At 47.9% G+C, this 22,798-nt stretch overlaps 1 long non-coding RNA gene across 1 annotated transcript; it reads right to left on the bottom strand.

Moving 5' to 3' along the window:
- Positions 1 to 7,976: 7,976 nt before the first annotated feature.
- Positions 7,977 to 18,631, bottom strand: LOC131922593 (uncharacterized). Its single transcript, XR_009382335.1, has 2 exons — positions 18,425 to 18,631; positions 7,977 to 8,412 (listed from the first exon to the last, which is right to left on the bottom strand). It is a non-coding gene; the product is annotated as an uncharacterized LOC131922593 (long non-coding RNA).
- Positions 18,632 to 22,798: the final 4,167 nt, after the last annotated feature.

Raw genomic sequence — 22,798 nt, 5'->3', positions numbered from 1 at the left:
AAATGTATAATATGATACAAGTGACCATCCGAGCATTTTGAACACAGATTCTGTGGAGCTGAGTGTAATTGTATCCTATGAGCTCTCCATCTTGCAGGTCTAAACCCCGGAGCCCATCCAGCAATTCTCCTTTGCCCTTCCCTGCACCTTCTGGAAGCCACATCTCTGCTTTCTGTTGCTGTGACTGGTAGTTTGGATGTAATCGGCCCCCACAATCCCATAGGGAGTGGCACTATGAAGAGGTGTGGCTTTGTTGAAGTGGGTGTGGCCTCGTTGGAGGAAGTGTGTCACTGTGGGAGTAGGCTTTGAAGTTTCCTATGTTCACGATACTGCCCAGTGTCTCAGTCGACTTCCTGTTGCCTGTGCAAGATATAGGATTCTCAGCTACTCCTCCAGCACCATGTCTGCCTGCATGCCACCATGCTCCCTGCCGTGATGATAATGGACTGAACCTCTGAAAGTGTAAGCTAGCCATCCCAATTAAATGTTTTCCTTTATCAGAGTTGCCATGGTCATGGTGTCTCTTCACAGTAACAGAAATCCTAACTAAGACTATGACTAATTTATAAGACTATGACTAAATTTAGGCATATAAGCTGAATCATGTAATGTGTGACTTTTGTGACTAGTTTGCTTCAGTTGGCATAATGCCCTCGAGGGTCATCCACATTGTAGCACATGTCTAAATTTATTTCTTTTGAGACTGAATAATATTCCATTGTGTATAATATAGGTCGTATTCTGCTAACTCACTCGTGTGTGTATGTGTGTGTCCATGCATGTGAGTATATTGTATACATGCATGTATGTGCAGGTGCCCGTGGAGGTCAGAGGAGGACATCAGATCCCCTGCAGCTAGAGTTATAGGCAGTTATGAGCCCCTGGGTGTGAGGGCTGGAAACTGAACTCTGGTCCTCTGGAGAGCAGCAAGTGCTCTTGAACACTGAAACAGCTCTGTGGTCCCACTGAGCTACTGTAAACAATGCTGGATGACTGTGGGTGTGCAGATAGCTGGGACCCTGTGTTCATTTCTTTGGAGGATATACAGAGAAGCGAACTGCTGATTGTAGGAAATTCTTTGCCTAAGCTTTTGGTGGAACTGCTACACCCGTGCAGCTGCAGTGTTTCACACCCCACCGTCAGCAAAGTCTCTAACCCTTTCCCATCCTTGCCAGCACTGGTTGTCTTTAAATCAGTGGTTCTCAACCCATGGGGCACAACCCCTCCAGGTCGCGGAGCAGATATTTACATTAAGATTCATAACAGTTGCCGGGTGGCGGTGGTGACGCACGCCTTTAATCCCAGCACTTGGGAGGCAGAGGCAGGAGGATCTCTGTGGGTTAGAGGCCAGCCTGGGCTACAGAGAGAGTTCTAGGATAGGCTCCAAAGCTACACAGAGAAACCCTGTCTAGAAAACAAAACAAAACAAAAAGATTCATAACAGTAGCAAAATTACAGTTAGGAAGTAGCAACAGAATAATTTTGTGGTTGGGGTCTGTTAGGATCCTGCCCTCACCCCGGCACATGCGCAACTTGGGGTCTTGTGTCTCACATCATCAGCAGGCGGGGGCAACTACATACCCGCCTTAAAAAGCCGGACTCGGACCCCAACCCTCTCTCTCTGCTCTCTCTCTGTTCCCGCTCTGCTCCCTGCTCTCTGCTCTGCTCCCGCCATCTTTATTTCTCTCCAGGCCTGGCTCTCCTCCCTCCTAGCCTCTCCTTCTTTCTTTTTTTTTTTTTTTTTTTTTTTTGGTTTTTCGAGACAGGGTTTCTCTGTGTAGCTTTGCGCCTTTTCCTGGAACTCACTTGGTAGCCCAGGCTGGCCTCGAACTCACAGAGATCCGCCTGGCTCTGCCTCCCGAGTGCTGGGATTAAAGGCATGCGCCACCACCGCCCGGCTCTCTCCTTCTTTCTAATAAAGCTCTTTGTAACTCTGGTAGTCATGGCCGTGGCCCGTGACTTTTCCCCTGGTAACCAGCACCACCACCAGCACCGTTTATCATAACCATCAGGGTCAGCGCAAACATGAGGAGCTGTATTAAAGGGTGGCAGCATTAGGGAGGTTGAGAACCGCTGCTTCAAATGGTAGCCATGCTAGCACGGTGACAGGTCTCCTGAGCTGACTTCCTGTTTGATGGTATCGAGCACTGCTGTGTGTTCTGCGGGCCCTGTTCCTGTGTACTGTCTTTGGAGAACCGTCTATGCTAATCCTTGACCAGTTTTTCACTAGAGTGATGTGATTTTCGTTGCTGAAGGGGTCAGAGCTCTGCACACACCTGGACTGTGAAGCCCTTGACAGGTGTATAATTTGAAAATATTTTTCTCAGATTGGACATCATATTTTCTCTAAGTCCTTTCAGGATCAAAATGTTTTGTTTTTGTTTGGTGGGTTGGTTCGTGGGTGCGGTAGTCTGAATGAGAAATGTCCTCCGTAGGCTCAGGTATCTGAAAACTTGGTCCTCAGTTGGTGGCTGTTTGGGTTGGGACAGCCTTGGGGTGGACTTTGAGAGTTCATAGCCTCAGCTTCTTCCAGTTCACACTCTGCCTCATGTTTGTGGCTAGAGATGTGAGCTCTCAGCTTCCTGTGCCTGCCACCATGCCTGCTGCCTGTTACCACGCCTCCCCACCATGGCGGACTCTCACCCTCAGGAACTGGGAATCAGTGGCTACCACGCCTCCCCACCATGGCGGACTCTCACCCTCTGGAACTGGAAATGGTGGCTTTGGTCGTGGTGTCTTATCACAACAACAGAACATTTGTTATTTTTTTAGAGAAGGTCTGAGCTGAGCCTCTGTGAGAGGCTCAAAGCATCTGGGGATGTGTTGCTTATCTGTGACAGTCTAATCACATCTGAGCAGCATTTTTTATTTTCTTCTAGTCTGGAACTCTTAGAAATGGAATTTATGAACATAGATGGTCACCAAGTTATTAGAGTAAAAATTTGACCTCGTGATGGCATAAAAGCAGTATAAACTATATTCCAGTATTCATTCCTTCATTTTTTGACACACAATGGAGTTTTATTCAGCAATAAAGAGGAATGAATTATTTAAAGGAAATTGGATCACATATTTTCTTCCATATTCAAAATTTAGAAGAAAAATAAAGAGCATGAAAGTAAATAAGAAACCACAAGGAATATGAAAGTGGATAAAGGAACCGGGAATAAAATGGTAATGAAGCGAGTGTCATACATTCATTTAAAAAATAATTTTTGTTTTTATTTAGTGTGTGTGTGTGTGTGTGTGTGTGTGTAACATTCTTTTCCAACAGTTGTGAGCCACCCAACATCTTTCCAGCCCCTCTCTTATTTTTGAAAACAGGGTCTAATATAGCCCATGCTGGCCTCCATGTCCACCTCCCAAGTGCTAGGGTTACAGATGGGCACTGCCACACCCCGCTCAGTTTTTAATTGTGATCTTTTACTTATCTGGCAATATGCAGAGTGGTGCTCTCTGTGGTGCTGGGCAGCAGCAGGTGAAGCCCTCGATGGCCAACACCAGCAGGGACAGAAGCAGCAAGAGTTCCCCAAGTGTGAGCTTGGTGACATACAGCAGATGAGTGACAAGATTTTGTTCTCCATAGCAAAACCAGACATCATCAGCCGTGCCTCCTGTATGCCACACGCCTGTTCCCCGTGTCCTTACCCGCCCTGAGCATCCAAGGGACCAACGGACCCAGGGATTGTTCCCATTTTAGATGGGGCCATGTGACAACCCATGCTATCTAGACTGCCCGGCATGTGGTGGTGGCACTGTGGCCAGTCCCCAGACTGTGGAGAGAGTGCTGTGGACTGAAATGCTCATCATTGGACCATTGCAGGTACATGCCTATAACCCCGGTACCTGAGAAACACAGTGAGGACAAATGTGACTCAGGCCAGCCTGGCCTGCATAGCATGACCACATATGAAGGAAGAAAGAGGAGGGTCAGGGGGCGGAGGAACAATTTTGAGAGAGGCCACAGTCATATAGCTTCCATTACCGTATATCATCACCATTGCTCTAGTTTCTTCCTGGATATTGTTAGGTTTTACTGCATTTAATCTCTAAGTTAAACTTTGTCATGACATGAATAAGAAGTGGTTACTATGGGGCCCTGTGCAGTCTGAGGCTGCAGCATCCCCTGGGCTCTTGGGATTCAGGGTAGGGAGTCCAGTGCTCCTTCCTCCCTATAATAGCAAGAGAAGACAGGGCTGGGTCAAGGCCCTTTTCAGATGCTACCACTCAGGACTGAAATCTGAACCCTGCCAAGGCATTTGGTGCAGAACATTCCTGCTTCTTGCATTTACTCCTTCTAATCACTAAGGCAACAAGCATAGGGAATACTTTAGCAACCTGGGGCTCCACTTGGTTTGGGCTGTGTACACATGCCCTTCTAATATACATTTGGCAGCTTAAGACCCTTACCTGCACATACTGTACACACATACCTTATTCCAAACAGTGCATCTAGCAACCTGTTAGCAACCTAGGACCCTTACATGCGTTGAGCTGCTTGCACACCCTACTCCAGGCAGGTCTATTTTGTTCTTCCCCTTTCCACCTAGCCCCACACAAACCTGAGACCCTTGAGCATCCTCACTTGTGCAGCATGCTACCAATCTTGACGGTGTTTTCTTCCTAATCTGCGCTACTGCTGTGCTTTGGATAAAGTATTCTTGCTACTTTGCAACCTGTGTGTATCTTAATTTCACTCTTGAATAAGATGCCAAGAACCTGGAAACAGTAGGCCCAGACATAGGCAGGTCTATTTTTTTTCTTCCCCCTTTCCCCTCAGCTCCACACAAACCTCCACTCTGGGTGCCAAGAAGGCCCATTGCTGGGCTGTCCCCCAAGATGGCACTGTAACTACTTACATCCCCAGGGACACCTGGGATCAATGCACCAGAAAGGAGCATCAGGCCCTGAACCAAGGCCAAGGTTCAGCTGCAGGAGAACCGAACTCCTCTATTGTTTCCCCAGCTCCCTGCTGCCCTCCTACCCCGACCTTCTCTGTCAGCAGAAAGTTTCCCACCTCAAATACAGCCCCCCACCAGCTACCTGCATGCCACCCACCACTCTAATTTGTATGTTCAAGTGCCAGCTTCCCAGTAGGGCAGTTTTTACACAAGTGCCCCAGTTATAAAGAATCACGTGTTAGCCAGGTATGGTGGCTCATGCCTGTAACCCCAACACTCAGGAGGTTGAGGCAATCCAAAGCTATCTGGGCTACGCGTGAGACGCTATCCCTGAAAAAGAATACAAAGAAATAGAAATAAAGACTTTTAAGGCCAGCCTACAGAGTTATATCCTGTCTCAACAAGATAAAATAAAGTCATTCATTGTGGCATATGCCTATATTCCCAGCACTCAGGAAGCTGAGGCACAAGGATCAAAACCCCACGGCCAGTCTGGGCCACAAGATAGGCCCCATCTCAAACAAATAAGTTCTGAGGGTGGGCATCGTGATACAACCAGTTGTGAGTAATGCAGCCAACGTGCTTATGGGAGGTGAAGATATACTCATGAGGAAAGATGCCATCAGCCAGACCTCAGGAGCAGCCTCAGGCTTCCAACAAGAGGAACTGGAAGAAAGCAAATGTGTGTCATTCCTACCAGCCTTCTGTCACACTTGCACTCCGGGTTATGGCCATCCTGGAAGCTAACACACCCCCGCCCCAGTCTGCCTTCTTTCTGCACATACAAGCACGTGGGTCACTTTCTAACCCATCAGCAGTATGTCACTGTCATGTGAGTGTGGAACTCTGTTGGCAAGTGGTCCTGAGCCCTGAGCTCTGCATCCGGTCGTAAATGGGTGCGTTCCTTGTTGAAATGGCACTTGTAGCCCTCTGTTTCCCGGAGTCCTTGGCAACAGCCCAGATTATATTCGAAATAGGAAAAGGCAGCTTGGTTTAAAGACCCGGGCTTCTCAGGCGTCACCTTGATTTATGAGAAACTGGCATTAAACAGTTGAATAACAGTGGCCTGCCATTCACCTGTGTGTGGCTGAGAAGCTAATAAACCGCACATTCGTCTCTATTGTGATGACATGAGCCGACCCCACCCTTCTTCGAAGCAAAGACGTGTGTGTCATGCTGTTCCAAATGTCCTTTTGCCGAGTGTGTTAAGTGGGTCCAAAAATGATGGTGTGTGTTATCTTTTCTAAGGAAATTCTTGTATATTATTTTAACTCAAAACATTTTTTATACACAATGACTAATCAGAGATTTAAAAAAAAATCAAGGCTGTCTGCCGGCACAGCTGGCAGTCCGCTGCCTTCAGATGTGGCCCTCCCTGATTGCCAGTCGGAGCAGGTGGGGTACACGGTCCCCCTGAACTCAGGCCAGGCAGAAGTAGCTGTTCCCCAGGCTGCAGAAGGAAGCCCTGCTTGCGGTCATTCCTGTTTTGTCTCCCTGGGATCCAGAGATAATTCCTAAGCCTTTCCCTGACTTTGGTTGAAAAGGTCGGGATGGGGCTTCACAAGCCCAGCAGCGCAGGCCTCCCGAGGAAGCCTCCTACAAGGAATGACCTCATGAGAGGAGAACTAATATTTGCTTCCTAATTTCCCAAGGGAAGGCTAATCTTTGGAAGCACAGAGCCTCAGGAGGCCAATAAACTTGAGAGCAGGAGAAGGAGATTGTTCCATTGTTGCTCCTGTGAAATGGAGTTTGTTTTTCTTGCTATTCTTTTTCCCTTCAGGAAAGCTCCGCCTCAGGAGCCCTTACAGATCACCCTTGCACCCCTGCTTCTGGCTTTCCCCCCATTGTTCCTGGGGCCTTCTTAATCGCCGCCATCTCTGTCAAGTTCAATGCCAGCCTTGTTTCATGTGCTCCTTCCCGCTCTGCCCCATGTTCCCAGAGGGTTTGTTACCAGCCACACTGGTGAGCCTGAGGCCAGTGTTGAGGTGCTAAGCGGACAGCAGGCAGCCAGCATCCCAGTCACCTTTGAGAATCGCATGTTCCACCTGTCTGACTGCAAAGGAGGCCCTTGTTACACAGCCTGACCTGTAACAGCCATGGAAACCAGAAGCAGGAATGATGGATCCAACCTGATGTCCAGTTGGGGCTACAGAGAGCATCCCACTAGATCAGGAATACTAAGCCTGTAGGAAGGTTGGGCAAACTTCCAGCAGAGAGGGTGTTTAGGCAGGTAGGAGGAAGGGATGGCTTCTGTGGTGTGTGTTCCCCAGAAAGCCAGCCGAGCAGTAGACAGAGGCTGTTTGTTGCCCGGAGGAGGTGAGAACAGCCCTCCCCAAGCCCCCAGGCCTTTCCCTGCAAGCCTAACAAAGGTGGCCTCCCTTCCTGCTTGTCAAGGCCAGGGAGATTTTAACTCTGAAGCAGAGGAAAATGGTTGAGATCGTGCCCAGTTCAGAAACTTAAATCCCAGAAGCAGGATAGAGTAGTGGCCAGGCCCCCCAAATGACGAGAAGCCCAGAACTCCACACTAAGCTTTCAACCTGCCTGTGCTGCCCACACCCCCTATGAGCTCAATGTGTCTCTGTGCCTCCCCAGACCTGCAGACACCACTCTCCTGTCCTTACAGACTGTATGGAAAGCAAGTTCCTCAGAATCTCATTTCACACAGAAACTTTTCCTTGTTCCCAGCAATCACGGCTGTCAGCCATCTTCCTTCCTTCCTTCCTTCCTTCCTTCCTTCCTTCCTTCCTTCCGTCCACCCTTTCTTTCTTTTTACCTGTTGCTGACAAAAGGAAAAAAAAATATCATTCAGAATAAAATATACACCCCAAAAAGCTAAGGATCTAGGGCAGTAGGGAACATGCAGGACCACTAAGAAGCCCCTGGAATAGGGAAATCTATCTCTGGCTGTTATGAGATATGCAAACAGGGGACCCCAGCTGGCCAGGGTATCCCATGTGTGCAGGGAAACATGGTGGCATGCTGAGCAGATGCAGCGGCAGGCTGGTGGGCAACCCACACCGTACAGGCATGGTAGCGGGACAGGGACAGACGGTCATTCATGACCCAGACACTGCATCCACATGGATATTGTTTATTATAATAGAGAGATGGAGAGAAAGATAGGGAAGAGGGAGAGGAGAGAGAGAAAGAAAGAGAGAGAGGGGGTTTGAGGGTGCATACCTCATGGGAGGAGAAGCAGAAGAGAGAGAGGAAGACGGGGTGGGAGGGCTTTTCCTTAAAACGAGGCTTTTACACCAGGACACAGGGTAGCACCAAGGGGCAGGTCAGAACACTAACATTGGTTTCCAAGGGATGTTTTGATTATTATAAAAAGGTGAGTTATGGATAGCGAGTGGGGTAACAAGGGCACTGAATTCTAGAGACTGCTTCAAGCTGACAAGGGGCAAAGTGGGGAGGGGGAAGCCGGGAGTCACGCACGGTGGGAAGCTTGAGTGAAGAAGTATCGTTGGGTGTCATTGCGGAGATCTCAGGTGTCTGTTCCTTTAGGTTCCTAGGAGAAAAAAATAGATTGTTATCATTGGCCTTATGACCGGGGCTAGCCATGGGAAAAGTGATAAGACTGCCAGAAAGAATGCAACAGAGAAGTGCCCTGGTGGGCAAGGGTGAATGAGTGAGATACAAGAGCAGATACGCCCTTCATTAGGACATCTTGGAAAACCAGGTTCCAGTTGCTGGGCAGGTGCGCGCCTGAGCCTGGAGAGGTGGTACCAGCGGTGAATTGAGGGATGACATGTTCTTTAGGATTGCAGGAGCCATCACATCTGCCCCTTCTCTGCAGGTGGGGGTGCATCCATCCCAGTTGGCATCCTCAGAGCTGGAGCCAGCTGGTGCAGAGGCTGGCATATCTGGGCAGCCCCTTGGCCCAGGCATGAGGAGGGAAACTGCAAAATATGCTCGAAAATGGGTGAGGTCGAAATGGGCTCTGGAGACGGTTAAGTTTTCATCACACCAGATTTCTACAATGGCAGAACTTTCCCCAGGAACCTGCAGGTGTCTGTAAGACAGCTGGAATGGATTCACATCAAGGCAAAAGGGTTAAAAATTCATTTAAGGACTCTTAAGAACTCTTTGTAGTCAGTGGTCTATCAGTTTATCAAAGCTGCATTTATCAGTATTAAAACTTTGAACCTCTGGAGCTATATCTGAAACCAGTCTATCCTGTACCATGAAGTCTGTGAATGAGGCATACTTGTCTGTAATTGGAGAGCTACACAGCAAGCCATGGTGTAAGAAGTAAAGAAGGATATATTGAAAGGCAAAAGGTAGGTGGGATAATTTAAGAAAAACAGGCAAGAAACAAGCCAAGCTAAGACCAGGCATTCATAAGGAAGAATAAGACTCCATGTGATTTATTTCAGAGCCAGGTGGTGGGTCCCCTAAAGAGCCAAAGAGTGAAAAAAACAAACAAACAAACACCAACACTAGCTGTCCATGAAGCAACTGGAATCCTCTGTCCTTGCTTCCCCCTTGATATGATTACAGATCTGTGGCACTGTGCCTGGCTTCTGTGTGGGAGCTGGGGATCTTAATTGAGGCCCGGGTGCTTGTACTGATGGGGAGATTAATTCTTACCACAGATCTTGGCAACTGTACTGTATTAGCCCCCCTCCAGACTTCATTAGGAACCTTCACCTTTTTGTTAAGTGAAACCCTCTGAGGTTCCACTGGCCATGTAAGCGTCCAGTGTCCTGTCTCTAAGGGCAGAGAACAGCAAACATTTTACGTGAAACAAAGCAAGGGTCCTTGAGCAATGCAGGCTGTTTGGAGTCATTTGGATGGCTGTGCCTGAGGTAGCTGATTGTTGTGGTGGGTAAGGGAGGCAGTTGTTTCCCTGGTAAACAGAAAACCACCTTACAAGGTTCTGAGCAGTGCAGAATTTAGGCTTCTGTTTGTTTACCTAGTCACAGCCCTTCTGTTTACATCCATTGTCACCAGCACGGCCACTGTTGGGGGCTCACTTTGGACCTAACACATAGTAAGTCTGTTAACTTGTGGCTGCACAGTGGAGGCTGACTGGAGAGGACCACTGTGAGACGTGACCACCTGTGAGAACAAAACAGGAAAATACACCCTGCAGGCTAAGAGTTAAGAATATGTTCCTGTTTGTCCTATTGGCCCACCTACCCTGGATATGCTTGATCACATGTGGACAGGAGGTACATGGGTCAGAAATACATCAGGATATATGTTTGCCCCTGATTGGATCTGATGGGAAATATGGTGGCCCCATCGTTTTGCCTTTTTGAGCCCCTGCAAAACATGACTTGTGACCATTTTCTGGAAACCTGAGATATACCTGGCCAGAGTCCATCCCCCTGCCCAGTATTTAATTAAAGTTTGTGTCAAATTTGGCTTTAAATTGTGGTAGTGGTCTTATTCGTGACTGGTGAGATTAACACACATTGTTTGGAACAGTATCAATAAAACATGACTGTGCATTTCTGGAATTTTCCACTCCATATTTTCAGCCTGCCCGGAACCAAGACCTAGGAAAGCAACATGATGCTGTAAGGGACAGCCGTTGTGTTGGCCAGCTGTGAGGATAGAGACAGCGGCAGTGAAGGCCAGGGTGGGGACCTAATGCTCCAAGATGCTAAAAATCTACAAACCACAACAAAAACTGAAAAGACTTGATCTAATCTGGCTGCCAAGCACCTGGCCCAGAGACCAATCCTGGGAAGGGGGGCTTACTTTAAGCAATGTTTTAAAAGCCAGGCAGCCATTGTTGCTGTTACAGCAGTGGTGGCCACCGCTGCTACTGTTTCTGGGATTACCATTTCATAATTGCTTACTACAGCTAGCACAGTGGAGACCCTGGCAGCAAAAGTAGCTACCACAGTTAGTTAATCTTTCATTCTATTGAGCATGATAAATTTAATTCAATAGTTATATACATTTGATTGGCTTTGAAAGTTATAAATTTATAAACTCAAGTTCCATTTACTTTTGGGATACCATCTTACAAAGACTCCAATTTGCAGTAAGGCTCATTAAGGAAGGGAATGGCTCAGTTGCCTTTAGCCTACTGGCTATGGGTGGGTTAGGACTTCTGTTGGTCTTTTCTGTGTCAAACACACAGATTGCAAGCCCAGTGCCACTTTGAGATCTTTGGCAGCAGTTAACTCTGCAGCTCATACACAATTGAGCCTGTATGATAATGAGTATTCAGAGATGGGTAATGCCTGGGGGCGCTCACCAACCTAAGACAGAGCGCCGGTGTGGCCTGGACAGGCGTCTCCATGATGGGTAAGGTGACCTGCTGACGTCCCATGCAACCTAAGTCAGAAGCTCATTTTTTAGTAAAAGGGGGACCTGTAGGGTCCTGGCCCCCATTTTGGGTAACTGTTGCCTTGCTTGCTGACCTTGACCTTGATATCCGCCCTATGCTAATTCCCTGGCGGGTTCCACTCTCCTGAATGCTTAAGGGAAGTTCCTTGTCTGTGTATCCTGTATAATGGACCATAATGGGCGTTAACAGCTTAGGTGCAAGATTGCAAAACATCAGTAGCGAACTTCTGCCCTCCGGGGTTCTCCCATTGTGCTGTAAGCCTGTATTTAAGACCTCCTCCCTCCTTCAATAAATGCTATTCAGCATTTTAAAAAAATCCAAAATTCATGTGCCTCCCCATGGGAGGCCTTGCCTTATTGTGTGTGGGGGAATGGGGGGTGGGTTGGGGGGGAGGCTGGGGGGTGGGAGGAGGCAAGAGGGGAACCTTTAATTGGTGTATAAAATGAATGAAAAATTTTTCTTAATTTAAAAAAAAGGCCAGGCAGCATAATTATCCCTAGAATAAGACAAGATTGTAATTTTTCTTCCCAGAATTCATGACCCACACCCCCAGCACAGTCTTTAAACCACCTTGAAGTTCTGTTGGCTCCATCCACACTTCTGAGTCAAAGGTGCAACTTCTCCTGTTGTCTTATCTTCAGCGCAGTGACTGCGCCATAGTCTACTGCCACTTCAGCCAGCAACTGCGACTCCGAAGTTACTGGCCTGCTTCTCTGGTAGCAGCCTGGCCTCTCAGGCTGCAGCTTGGAGGGAATTCTGTTCCCGCAGGCACCTGCTCTGCCGCAGCCTCCAAAGGTAGCTTTAACTAAACCTCTATGGTTCTATTTATAAGTAAGACTCAAGGTCCAAAGGCTGGGGTGAAAACCTGCCAGCTCAGAGAGGCTGAGTAGCAACTAGCTGACCTCTCTTTGCTAGAGAGAAGAGCTCGCCTTTCTGCTCTGCCAAACAAAAAAGCCATGCCACTCCAAACCCCTCCCTCCTACTTCCTGTGTCTCTCTGTCTCTCCTGGATGCCCTCTGATGCTCTATGATTACTTCCTGTCAACCAATTGCTACCTCAGCCTCCTGACCCAAGGTTATTTTTATTTAATTAGTGTAAATGCAAACTTGGGGTTCACAATGTGATCAGCTATCTCTCAACATTTTCCTTTTTGTCTCTTTCGAGCCTAAGTCTGTCTTTCTGGAGCTTCCTTCCCCAGTTTCTCTAAAGCTCCTTCCCTACCATGTGGCTGCTTGTCCATAATGTGGCTGAGGGCCATGCAGGCTTGTCTCAAGTGGCTTTTCTACTCAGGGATTTTCTTTTAAACTCTAATCGTCCTCTTTGAATAAATGTAATTGTTCCCAAGCTCTAGGTCAGATGACCACATACTTCTGATAAATACCCTACCACCTGGGTTCCCTCCTTACCTTTAACTAGCCAGAGTCCTGACCACCTGCACCTCATTTCAGCTTGAAGCAGCTATGGAGGAGAATACGTTGTCCTTTGCTCCCTGTTCCCAGGACAGGCTAGAGGGATAGGTTAAGGATGGAAACCCTGACATAGGGGACAAATTGGCTACTGAATGACCACTGATATACCAGGAAACTGGACCAAATATTGTCAATTGGTATTTATTAATTAAAATGGTCCTGAAATAGGATGGGACACTTGACCTTCTTTATACAGAACCAAGGAGGTGTTGTATGACCTTAAGAAATTATTTCTATATAAATCATTCAGGATTATAATCTGGCTGTATTCAAAGATCAGAACTACAGCTACAGGAGCTTAAAAATGTGTAATAGATTCAGATATCACTGTCAACAGCTTAAAAAATGTCTCTCCTTACTCAAGGTCTATTCAGGCTTAAGAACGCAGGCCTTCCTGTCCTTGCTAACTTCATTGGGCTGTGACCAACTGGGAAACCTGTATATTCAGATTTAGTTTATATATATATATATATATGCTCTCAAAGTTATATATATATATATATACATTTAACAAATTTTGTTCCCCAGTCCTCAAACACCTGTAGAGATCTGAGAATGTGGCATTTAATATAAAAGCTTTTTATGATAGAGAGACATGTCAGCTCCTTGCAGCATCCTGTATCTCCTCCAAGAAGACAGATGGCCACAAAAGAACTTCCACCCGGAAGCTTATGGCAAGGCTGGGCATGCAGTGAAAAGCTGAGATCCTGTCCAGACTGTGAATAAGTAGAACAACAGAGATTGGTCGTCCTCTCTGCCAGGACAGGAAGGATGACCTCCCCAAACTTCTACTTCACAGAAAAAAAAGTCTGTCAGATCTTCTGGGCCTATCAGCTGAACAAGTGCTGCCTTTGGGGCTTCTGTCCTCCAACGACCGTGGAGAGACTTGGGATTGCTGCCTAGGTAGCTGGAAAGCTGTCTCACTTATTAAATTTATCCTTCTCAGATCTGACAATGTTTGATGGCTAGGATATCAGTTTAACAGCCCCAGTTGCTGTGTAGCTGGGTGGCTGGCCCCTGGAGTCCTCCTCTCCTTCTCCTTTCTTTCCTCAAACTCCTCCCATATTTCTCCTCCTATTTATTTTCTCTGCCAGCCAGCCCTGTCTATTTCTCTCTCTGCCTTGCTATTGGCCGTTCAGCTCTTTATTCGACCATCAGGTGTTTTAGACAGGCACAGTAACACAGCTTCACAGAGTTAAACAAATGCAACATAAAAGAATGCAACATGCCGGGCGGTGGTGGTGCACGCCTTTAATCCCAGCACTCAGGAGGCAGAGCCAGGTGGATCTCTGTGAGTTTGAGGCCAGCCTGGTCTACAGAGTGAGATCCAGGACAGGCACAAAGCTACACAGAGAAACCTGTCTCGAAAAACTAAAACAAAACAAAACAAAACAAAAAAAAGCAACACATCTTTGCATCATTAAACAGATACTCCACAGCATAAACAAATGTAACATATGGTAAACTAACAGTCTACAACATTTCCCCCTTTTGTCTGAATAAAATAAAAAGGTTTTAACTTTAACATATTAAAACTATATACAACAAAAACAGTTATCAAATAAGAATTAATTTACAGCTAGCAAACTGACAGTTAGTTCTCAAAAACACAGGGCAAACAGCTAACTCAGATGCCTATTAACATACCAAAGCAGATGTTGGCCAGTACTCCCAGGATCACTGAGTACCTGCATCTCCTCCCAGCACTCCCAGCATCTCTCAGATCCTGTGGCTCCTCCCAAAACTTCTCACCACGCCCCCACCCTAAACCCCTCCCTCCCAGAGGCTGGGCTTCTGCTTCCCTTCCCCAACCCGACCCCTATGTAACTCAGCCATTTTTTTCTCCAACATAATACTTTTATTGATTATTTGGGAATTCACACAATGCATCCTGATCACACTCAATTCCCATTTCTCCCAGGTCCACCTTCCGACCCTTGTGTGTCCCACACACACACAGAGAAAGAAAGGAAGGAAGGGAGGAAGGGAGGGAGGGAGGGAGGGAGGGAGGGAGGGAGAGAGAAGAAAAAAGAAAGAAAGAAAGAAAGAAAGAAAGAAAGAAAGAAAGAAAGAAAGAAAGAAAGAAAGAAAGAAAGAAAGAAAGAAGAGAAAATACACCAAGTCCAATTTGTGTTGCCCATATATCCACTGGAACATGGTCAAACTCCCCGTGGCCGGCCCTTAAAGAAATTGAGTCCTTCCCCACCCGCACCCCGCCAGAGGCCATCACTGTGAAGAGCTACACTTGAGCATCGTTATTACAGCTTTCAAGGACGCTCTTCAACAGCTTCTTGTCTAGACTGTTTCTTTTTTGGGGGGTGTGGTTGATTTTTTTTTAATCTTTGGGGGCCTACCACACAGCTCCCACATAAATACACAGACTTATTCTTGCATATGAATGCCTGGCCTTAGCCTGACTTGTTTCTAGCCAGCTTTTCTAACTTAAATCATCCCATTTCTCTTTAAGTATGTTTTGCCTCTGGGCTTTTTACCTCTCTGTATTCTATATGTCTTCCTTTCCTTCTTACTCTGTGGCTGGCTGTGTGGCTGGGTGACCGGCCCCTGGCATTCTCCTCTCCTTCTCCTTTTCTCAGTCTTCACTCTTCTCCTTCCTTCTGCCTAGATTTCTCCTCCCATTTATTTTCTCTGCCTGGCAGCCCTGCCTTTCCCTCTTTCCTGCCTAGCTATTGGCCATTCAGGTGTTTTAGACAGGCACAGTAACACAGTTTCACAGAGTTAAACAAATGCAACATAAAAGAATGCAACACATCTTTGCATCATTAAACAAATGTTCCGCAGCATAAACGAATGCAACACATCTTAAGCTGATATTTCACAACAGAGAGGGGATGTCACAGAAGCCTTCAGCATCTCCCATTCTCAACTGTGGGTCTGCGTCATCGATACCACTGCAACACACACTTCCTTGCTCATAACAGCCAGCAGGAGCATGGACTTCCACATGGTTTCCAGAAGCCGCATGGACCACAGACATCCATCCACACGGCCTCCGGCAGCAGCACTACACATGTCAGCGTGGCCGCCAGCCACAACTCAGACATAACTCACCCATTGTGGCTATGCCAGTCTCTTGGCCTCTCTTGGTTGGTGGCTCCTCTCTTGCTTCTTGCCACCCCTCAGCTCCACTCATGGTCTGATTTAGTCTGCCAGCCATGTTCAGCCTGGACTCCTCCCTCTGCCTGCTTTTTCCCTTATATCTACAATAAAAACCTTCCCCATACCTTAGGAGTACTCATGTCCTCCTCCTCCTCCTCCTCCTCCTCCTCCTCCTCCTCCTCCTCCCTTTCCTCCCCCTCCTTTTATTTCACTTTTTCACTCACTGATGAGCTCCAGTGAGAAAACACTAAAAGAAGACACCAGACATCAACTCATGTGTACACACACACACACACACACACACACACACACACACAGGGATGCCACACACCAAAAAATGATAAAATAAATATAATTTAAACAATAAAATAGAATAGTGTCCTGTGAACGTTGAGGGAAAACAAAACCAGCTTGTTTCGCTGTCACACCTCTAGTGAGAGTGAGGGCCGAGGTGCGTATATCTGGTAAATGCCTAGCTTAGCCAAAAAAGACACCAAATAATGTGTCCATAAGGTTCAGACCGTCTACCCAGTGGTCACAATGCTACAGTTTCAGGCATCCCCTGGGGGTCTTAGGACAGATGCCCTGCAGACAAGGGAGCTATCCCAGACATTGAACTCACAGCCAAGTGTACTGTGAGACATATTCTCTCCCCACCCTCTTTCTCCCATTTGTTTTAGCAGAGCAAAAGTAGAATTGTTCAGAAAAAGTAAGAAAGAACTAGGAGTTGGGAGGGTTCAAAGGAAGACACTCCCCCTTTTATTGAGACAGTTTTATGTAGCTCAGACTGGCCTCAAACTCCGTATGTAGCCAAGGATGACCTTGAGCTCCTGATCCTCCTGTCTCTACCTCCTGAGTGTTAAGAACACAGGCATAGGCCACCACCCCAGTTCCTAGCGTGAAGTTTCAACACACAGCACCACCGTCAGGAAGCAGACAATGCTGGGCTCTGCCCCGTGTCTCCTGATTACTCAGGTCCAGAGCCCAGGCTGTGGATCCCAGGTGCTGCCCACATTCAAGGTGGTCTTTCTCCTCAGTTTAACCTTTCTGAAAATGTCCGCCTAGACAGACCAGGTGTGTTTCCATAGTGACTGTAAACATGTCCCCCTAGACAGACCAGGTGTGTTTCCATAGTGATTGTAAACAGTCAAGTTGACATGAAGATGAGCCTTCACAGCAGCCATGGAGAGCCTGTAGAAGTCCTTTGTGGTGGGGACAATGGATCAATGGTGGTTTGTTCTTCCAAAACTCGTGTTGAATCTGGTGACTAACCACTAACCCACACTTGAGGCTGAGGCAGGAGGATGACAAGGAGTTTCAGGCCAGCCTGGATTAGAGTCAGACTCAAAAAAAGAAAGAAAAGAAAAGAAAAGAAAGAAAGAAAGAAAGAAAGAAAGAAAGAAAGAAAGAAAGAAAGAAAGAAAAAGAATTTGGTAGCAGTGCAGGGGATGACCAGGGTCTGGGTTGGTGTACAGGTCTCATCCATAGACTAACTAACCCTCTTTCTCTGGGAACTTGCTCTGCACACCCAGCTGCTTATTCAGTTCTATAGTGAAGGACTCAGAGAGGTCCTCCTGCTCACCCTGCTGAGCTGAAGCTCCTGCAGCCCTCACAAGCATCCACACAGATTTGGAAATCACACTCCTGGTCCAAGCCTGGGTTTTTCAGGCTTTGGGCTTTTTGTTTTTGTTTTTGTTGTTTTGGTTTTTCATGACAGGGTTTCTCTGTGTAACCCAGGCTGGCCTCGAACTCAGAGATCTGGCTGCCTCTGCCTCCAGTGTGCTGGGATTAAAGGCGTGCTGCGCCGCCACTGCCGCCACCACTTGGCTTTGTTTTGTTTTTTAAGATTAAAAAATATATATATTTTTTACTTATGTGGTAGTTTGAAAGAAAATGCCCCCTAAAGGAAGTGGCACTATTAGGAGGTGTGGCCTTGTTGGAGGAAGTATGTCACTGTGGGCGTGGGCTTGAAGGTCTCTTTTTCTCAAGCTTCCCTCAGTGTGACAGTCAGTTGACTTACTATTGCCTCTGAGTCAAGATGTAGCACTCTCAGCTCCAGCACCACATCTGCCTGCATGCCACCATGCTCCCTGCCATGATGATAATGGACTGAACCTCTGAACTGTAAGTGAGCCACCCCACTTAAATGTTTTCTTTGTAAGAGTTGCCGTGGTCATGGTGTCTCTTCACAGCAACAGAAACCCTGAGACAACGTGCGTGGCTGTTTTGCCTGTAGGAATGTCTGTGTGCCACCTGTGTTTCTGGTGCCCATGGAGGTCAGAAGAGGGCATCAGATTCTCCAAGACTGGAGTTACAGACAGTTGTAAGCCATTTGTATTTGGCAAAATTAGAGAAAATACTTAATTATCTGTCTTATCTTAGTGCGTCTAAAGTTTTGTACCTAATTTATTTTTCTATTATAACTAAGGAAAACTGTAACTATTTAGTCTTCAACTCCATCAAAGACCTGAGAAGAATAAAATGTTACCTAATGACAGGGACATCAGGCTGCCTGTACAGTCACTCTAGGTTCCTCTGTAACATTGGGGCATCCAACTCTGGCCTACAGGTCTAGCATATCTGACAGACTTTGCTGTGAAGCAGGGAATTTTGAAGGACTGTCCTACCTTGTCTTGGCAAAGTTCGGCAGTCTCCTTTATGGCATCTTGCTGGTCCAGTGTGGACAGTAACTGTCAGCAGTTGAGGCAAGGGCAGTTTCTTTGCCCACATACATGTCTAGCTTTTGCCATAAAGAAAACAAATTCCATATGGAGATTCTTCGGTGCCCATCATCCTCTTTGAAGTAATTGGTGCTTCGAGGAGCAGATGTGTCTCCCTGTAGAGAAAAGTCTAAGTTCTTAAAACATTTCAAATGCCATATTCTATAGGTCTTTGCAGTGTTTGAAGATTACCTATCTATCTGAAATATATTTCTGTATGACCTTGAAAACCTAACTAACATGACTATAAGTTTTCTACACATTTTTTGGGGGAGGGACAGGGTCTCTCTATGTGGCCCTGGCTAATCTGGAACTTACTTTGTAGACCAGGCTGGCCTGGAACTGATGGAGATCTGCCTGCCTCTGCTCCCGAAGGCTAGATCAAAGATGAGTACTACCACACCTCACTCTGTGGCATATTTTGTTGATCCATCCACCAGGCTTGTGCCTTTGGCTATTGTGAAAAATGCCACTATGGGCATAGGGCAGGTGCCTCTAGGGGTTTGAACATTATCTTGTAAATGTCAGCACAGGCTTTCTGTATTCAAGATCGCAGCCATCGTGGTTCTACAAGTTCCTGTTGCCTGTGGAGGCTGCTTGGGCACTGACTGTGAAAACTCCCTGGGGCTCTTTCCTTGGTGTCATTTACATCATACAGCTCCACACAGCCGGAAGACCAGAGACCTGGTGGACTCCGGTGCCACAGAGGCCCCTAATCAGGGACCCACGGTCCAGACATCCTATTTTCTTTTTAAATTACTATTATTTCTAGCTGACGATCTAAAACTGCATACAGATGGTCTCGTGTGTTTGCAGGTCCGAGTGCCCATGTACGCATGCATGTGGAGGTCAGAGGTCAGGCCTCACGACCTTCTCCACTATTCTCCAGTCCATTTTGAGTAGGCCAGGGTGTCTGTCACATTGAAGCCGGAGCTCACCAACCAGCTACAGACCGGCTGGCCAGTGAGCCCAGAGCATTCTGCCTCTGCCTCCCTGGGTTACTGGTGTACTCTCACTTTCTGGCTTTTACCGGGTGCTGGGATGTGAACTCAGGTCGGCATGCTCGCAGAGCAAGCACTGTCTCGACTGAGCCGTTCCCCAGCCCACCCTCTGCGCACAAAATAAGTAAGCCAACCAGCCAATCCTTGCACATCTAATACACTTGCCTAATACACTTTCATCAGGCATCGAGAGACAGCGGGAATCGCTCTTGGCTGTTTTGAACTGTCCACAGTCTGCTCGCCCGCTACAGCCTTCTCTCACTGGACACTCAGATGGAAGATGCCCCCGTATGAGACCAGATTTTAAAATTGCTTCAGCCCAGCTAGACCCAAAGATCACCTTGGATTACGGAGCAGAAAGTATAGCCTACCAGACCATACTCCTGGGCTGGCACGGAGACCTCGCCACAGGAGTTGTCCCTGCCGCTCTGTTCGTGAGCTCCACACAACTGCATGCTTTGGCACCCGAAGGCCTCGGTCAGAAAGGGGAAGGGGGTGGCTGGGGACGCCCGGCGCAGGGCAGGAGGAAGGAAAGGAAGCAGAGACCTCTTCGAGGGCCTTCACGTTGGGGGCTTGAACAGCAAAAAGAAATTGCTTGACTTTAGCCAACTTCTTTGCATCTTTCTGGGCCTCCCGCCGCGATGATCCTGCACCTGATTATATTCTTCAGAGTGCACGCCAAGGAAGGGCCTGGGTGGGGTGGTCCTCTCCCCTGGGGGGCGGTGAGGACCACTGTCCCAGCCTGATGTCCCTGGACTTGCAGGACCTGGAGACCCCATAGCAAAGAACTACAGCAAAGGCTGTGCAGAGCCTGCCCCGCCCGTGACACTTGGCAGGCCCTAGCCCCACGGGTGAGCGAGCGCCGCCCTCTAGTGGACAGCCCAGGAGCCGCAGGGGCGGCCTGCATGGCTTCTACTCAGGAGCCGGGCCTGTGCGGAGCCAGGGGAATGAATTTTGAAGGGGAGAGAGTCGAACTGTGTCGCCACCAAAAGTCACATGGGAATACTAAACCTTGGTGCCACAGAATGTGACATTATCTTTAAGAAGGTATTCAGTTCAAATCGGTGCCTTGAGAGTAGGCAATCACGCCTGGCAGTGGTGGCGCACGCCTCCACTGTACTCGGAGGTCGAGGCAGGCGGATCTCTGTGTTCGAGACCAGCCTGGTTTACAGAGTGAGTTCCAGGACAGCCAGGGCTACTCAGAGAAACCCTCAGAAGAAACAGAAAGATGAGGAAGAGGAAGGAGGAAGAGGAAAAAGGAAGAAGATAAGAAAGTTGGCAATCAACACGACTTGGGAGAAGAGAAGATGGTCCCCCACCAGAGGGTCACATAAATAAATGTGGGGCCAAGGGAAAAAAATGACTTCTGATCACACAACTAAAATTAATTATAAGTCACCTGAGTAACTAACCACGTGTTTCTGGCAGCCTCATCCATGTGGCCTGGTGAGACTTCCCTGTACACTTGGTTCTGCGCACACAGCTCCGCACCTCACTGCCCATGCCCTCACCAACAGTGTTACATGACGGCTTGGCTCAGGTGCGAGGCCGCTCACACAGGTTTTCGCACTCACAGAAACGTAACAGTTTTATTAGGAGTGCCATCCTCGTGCATCTTTGAACTGTGTCGTGTGGGATGTTTCAGCCTGGTGAGGTGATGGTACAGGACTGGAGCTCAATTCGCAGAACAGGCGAGCCAGGTGGAGATAACGACATGTGCGCCACACCCTGCCTTGCTGTGCAACTATACAGAGCTGTATATCTGGGATCACATAAAAATGTCCTAGAGGGGAGGAGTCACAAATAGGGCCTGGCGGAAGCCACCCTTGTCACGCACGGCTTCTGCTCGTCCAGAGACAAAGTTAATATGTAAGGACAACAAAGGGACGTTAGGAGCCACCGGGCTCCAGAGCCAGTCCGAGCATACCCCGTGACCAGCAGCCTCGAGTGGTGCCGTCAGAGGTGGGCCACACCTGTGATACCTGGGGGTCGAGGCAGGAAGAGCAGAAGTCCAAGGTCATTCTAGGCTGCTTGAGTTTGAGACCAACCTGGGTTACATGGGCCTTAAAAAGGCAAAATCAAGGGCAGCAGGCTGACGTCAAAGCTGAAGGCCTCAGCCCTGTAAGGAGAGCTTCCCAGACAATGGACACACCTGGCAGAAAACCACACATCTTTGGAGAGAGCCAGATGGAGGGGAGCAGCACTGTTTGGGGTGTGGGTTTTTATTTCTCTTGCATTCTCCACAAGCATCCAGAAGCCAGAGGTGGGGAATGAACCCAAAAGCCAACAGACAACATTTAGACTCTGACAAGGTGGTGCAGTGTCCATGGCTCCCTTAAAGAGAGAAGGGGGCTGCCATGGGTGGGGGTTGGGGAGGAGGCATCGGCCTGTGTACTGGAGGGGAAGGGATAGCTTCCTGGGGATCAAGGCAAGTTCTGCAGGGAGAGGGGCCAAGAGAGGAACCAGGCCTGTGAGTGCCCCAGAGTCTGAGGATACAAGCTCTTGGTTCGGTATAAAGAGGGGACTAGCAGGGTGGTTGTCGCCCATGCCTTTAATCACAGCACTCAGGAGGCAGAGGCAGGCCGATCTGTGAGTTCAAGACCAGCCAGGTCTACAGAGTGAGTTCCAGGACAGCAAGAACTACACAGAGAAACCCTGCCTGAAAAAAAGAAAGAAAGAAAGAAAGAAAGAAAGAAAGAAAGAAAGAAAGAAAGAAAGAAAGAAAGAAAGAAAGGAAGGAAGGAAGGAAGGAAGAAGAGAGAGAGAGAGAAAGAGAGAGAGAAGACTAGGAGAAGTGTCACAGGCACGTGTGAAGGGCTGTCTACACAACGGATGGGAATGGCTAGGGTGAGGGCAGAGGAGAGGTCACCTAGCATGCCTGAGGTCATCTTCACCACTGACAAGAAAATTAACAAAAGAACTAGGGAAAGTGGCCAGATCCTGTCCACACAAGCAGAAGGAGGCCGGCAGACTAAGTGTGTAAGATGGAACGACAGAACTGTTTACCACTCCAGCTGGAGGCATGAATCTGGGAGAGCAGGGCCTGAAAATGAGGTGGTCTAACTAACGTCTCATGCAACAGCCAACTTCAATTTGTACTTTAAGGGTTAAGAAGAGTCACCCGAGCCAAGTGTCCAGTCACAAGGACCAGCCACGTGTGGCACAAACATGTTTTCCCACAGAGGCACAGGAGTAACAACAGCTGAAGTCATCTTACTCCTGTCTGCTCCACCTGGAGGGGCGTGAAAGCGTTCCAAGAACAATCCTGTGTTTTGAAGAA

Source organism: Peromyscus eremicus, chromosome 12, assembly GCF_949786415.1.
Source record: "Peromyscus eremicus chromosome 12, PerEre_H2_v1, whole genome shotgun sequence".
Lineage (NCBI taxonomy): Eukaryota > Metazoa > Chordata > Mammalia > Rodentia > Cricetidae > Peromyscus > Peromyscus eremicus.
This window is presented reverse-complemented; position numbering and strand designations above follow the sequence as displayed.